This window comes from Bison bison, unplaced genomic scaffold (genome assembly GCF_000754665.1).
Source record: "Bison bison bison isolate TAMUID 2011002044 unplaced genomic scaffold, Bison_UMD1.0 scf7180017864141, whole genome shotgun sequence".
NCBI lineage: Eukaryota > Metazoa > Chordata > Mammalia > Artiodactyla > Bovidae > Bison > Bison bison.
In genome coordinates, this window is record NW_011494713.1 from 96,948 (window position 1) to 100,836 (window position 3,889).

Here is a 3,889-nt window from a genome sequence, read left to right on the forward strand (position 1 = left end):
TTTTTGTCAGTTGCTTCATTTGCTATTATTTTCTCCCATTCTGAAGGCTGTCTTTTCACCTTGCTTATAGTTTCCTTTGTTGTGCAGAAGCTTTTAATTTTATTTAGGTCCCATTTGTTTATTTTTGCTTTTATTTCCAATATTCTGGGAGGTGGGTCATAGAGGATCCTGCTGTGATTTATGTCAGAGAGTGTTTTGCCTATGTTCTCCTCTAGCAGTTTTAAAAAGAGAAACAAAAGGCAAAGGAGAAAAAGAAAGATATATCCATTTGAATGCAGAGTTCCAAAGAATAGCAAGGACAAATAAGAAAGCCTTCCTCAGTGACCAGTGCAAAGAAATAGAGGAAAGCAATAGAATGGGAAAGACTAGAGATCTCTTCAAGAAACTCGGTGATACCAAGGGAACATTTCATGCAAAGATGGGCTCAATAAAGGACAGAAACGGTATGGACCTGACAGAAACAGAAGATATTAAGAAGTGGTGGCAAAAATACACAGAAGAACTATACAAAAAAGATCTTCATGACCCAGATAATCACGATGGTGTGATCACTCACCTAGAGCCAGACATCCTGGAATGTGAAGTCAAGTGGGCCTTAGGAAGCATCACTATGAACAAAGCTAGTGGAGGTGATGGAATTCCAGCTGAGCTATTTCAAATCCTAAAAGAAGATGCTATGAAAGTGCTATACTCTATGCCAGCAAATTTGGAAAACTCAGCAGTGGCTACAGGATTTGGAAAGGTCAGTTTTCATTTCAATCCCAAAGAAAGACATTGCCAAAGAATGTTCAAACTTGCACAATTGCACTCATCTCACACAATAGCAAAATATTTCTCAAAATTCTTCAAGCCAGGCTTCAGCAGTATGTGAACTGTGAACTTCCAGATGTTCAAGCTGGATTTAGAAAAGACAGAGGAACCAGAGATCAAATTCCCAACATCCATTGGATCATCAAAAAAGCAAAAGAGTTCCAGATAAACATCTACTTCTGCTTTATTGACTGTGCCAAAGCCTTTGACTGTGTGGCTAACAACAAACTATGGAAAATTCTTCAAGAGATGGGAATATCAGACCATCCAACCTGCCTCATGAGAAACCTATATGCAGCTCAAGAAACAACAGTTAGAACTGGACATGGAACAACAGACTGGTTCCAAATCAGGAAAGGAGTACATCAAGGCCATATATTGTCACCCTGTTTATTTAACTTATATGCAAAGTACATTATGAGAAACACTGGGCTGGAGGAAACACAAGCTAGAATCAAGATTGCCAGGAGAAATATCAATAAATCAGATATGCAGATGGCACCCTTATGAGTGAAAGTGAAGAAGAACTAAAGAACCTTTTGATGAAAGTGAAAGAGGCGAGTGAAAAAGTTGGCTTAAAGCTCAACACTCAGAAAACTAAGATCATGGCATCTGGTCCAATCACTTCATGGCAAATAGATGGGGAAACAATGGAAACAGTAACAGACTTATTTGGGGGGGGCTCCAAAATAACTGCAGATGGTGATGGCAGCTATGAAATTAAAAGACACTTATTCCTTGGAAGAAAAGTTATGCTTAACCTGGACAGCATATTAAAAAGCATAGACATTAGTTTGCCAACAAACGTCTGTCTAGTCAAGGCTATGGTTTTTCCAGCAGTCATGTATGGATGTGAGAGTTGGACTGTTAAGAAAGCTGAGTGCTGAAGAATTGATGCTTTTGAAGTGTGGTGTTGGAGAAGACTCTTGAGAGTCCCTTGGACTGCAAGAAGATCCAACCAGTCCATCCTAAAGGAAATCAGTCCTGGGTGTTTATTGGAAGGACTGATGTTGAAGCTGAAACTCCAATACTTGGGCCACCTGATGCAAAGAGCTGACTCATTTGAAAAGACCTGGATGCTGGGAAAGATTGAAGGTGGGAGGAGAAGGAGATGACAGAGGATGATATGGTTGGATGGCATCACCAACTCAATGGACATGAGTTTGAGTAAATTCCGGGAGTTGGTAATGGACAGGGAGGCCTCGTATCCTGAGTCCATGGGGTTGCAAAGAGTTAGACACGATTACGTATATCAAAACATTATGTTGCATACCTGAAACTAATATAATGCTATATGTCAATTGTATGACTATTACAAAAAACAAGGACAACTGGTAAGAACATGTGCACATAAAAGTGTTGGGGGATGGGAATTGCAGTTAATTTTGCTAAAAGCCTGGTGATAACTGGAAAGGAGTCCTACTTTTCACATTGATCTGAGTATCCACATTAGGACATCCTCCTCTTTCTTGGCCATGAACTCCTGAGAGTTCAAGTGCTGAACTGAACTGGCCTAAATTGTGCAAGTTTGGTGGAAGGAAAGAAAACAGAAAATAAAGAAGGAAGGGAAAGGAAAATAGCATGTGGAGAATGCTTGCCTTGAGCCAGGGACTGGAGTATGCACTTTATAGATGTATTCCCACTTATTCCTTCTAGATAAGTTAGAGTTTCACCTCTATAGTGTCTCAGAGATATCAGATAACTTGGTCCTGCATCATTCAGCTGGTGAGGGATGAACCTAGGAGGATGACCCAGATCTGTCTCATTCCCATATGTATGCCCTTTCTTGGCCAAAATGGAAATATCAGTGGAAATGTGAGTCTATGGCCTGCACAGAAAAGTCAGGTAGGTGCAGGTTTCCATGCCCACCATCCAGAGGAACCTTGTTTGTAGCTTTGGGTTCTACTTCCCTAATATCTCCATTCCCATAGTCAATATCATCTTCATATGGCGAACCAATTCGAATCTGGCAATTCAGTTTCACTTAGCGTTTTTGATCTTCAATATTTGAGACTCTCTTGCGGGCATTACTTTAAGTGAGATCAGTGAGACTGAGAAAGACAAATACTATGTGATTTCACTTAGATATGGAATCTAAAGAAGCCAAACTCATAAAAACAGAGAATTGTGTTTAGTAGGGGCTAGGGATGGGAGAATTAGGGAGATGTTGTTTAAGGGTACAAACTGGCAGCTAGTAGATAAATAACTTTTAGAGACCTAGCATGAAGTAGGGTGATCATAGAAAACAATCCTGTATTATAAACTTCACCGTTACTGAGGGACTAGTCTTAACTGTTCTCATCATGAAAGAAAATGAAAACTATGTGTCATGACAGAAGTATTAGCTATCACCAGAGGCGGCTGCGACCAGCACACTAAGCGCAGGAGGCTGCGCACAGCCGAGAGGAGCTACCCCACGTCCGAGGTCAGGGGCAGCGGCAGAGAGTGCCAGACTGCGACGGCACAGGAACGGCCGAGAGGAGCTACCCCGCGTCCGAGGTCAGGGGGAGAGGCCGAGAGGAGCTACCCCACGTCCGAGGTCAGGGGCAGCAAGGAGAAGAGCTACCCCACGCCCCCAAGCCTGAGGCCAGGGGCGGCAGGTGGGAGGAGCTACCCCAGGCCCCCACGCCCGAGACCAGGGGCCGCGGCTGGGAGGAGAAACCCCATGCCCTAGGCCAGGGGGAGCAGCCGGGAGGACCCCATGGCAGAAGGGCGGCAGCCAAGAGGGGTTACCCCACGCCCGAGGCCAGGGGCTGCAGCCGGGAGGAGAAACCCCATGCCCGAGGCCAGGGGCAGCAGCCGGGAGAACCAACCCCACGTCCAAGGAGCCGTGGCTGCATGGGCGCAGGCAGGCCTAGAGGAGCTATCCATGTTGAAGGTCAGGAAGGGCAGCGGTGAGGAGATACCCGCATCCAAGGTAAGGAGCAGTGGCTGTGCTTTGCTGGAGCAGCCATGAAGAGATACCCCACGCCCAAGGTAAGAGAAACCCAAGTAAGACGGTAGGTATTGCAAGAGGGCATCAGAGGGCAGACATACTGAAACCATACTCACAGAAAACTAGTCAATCTAATCACACTAG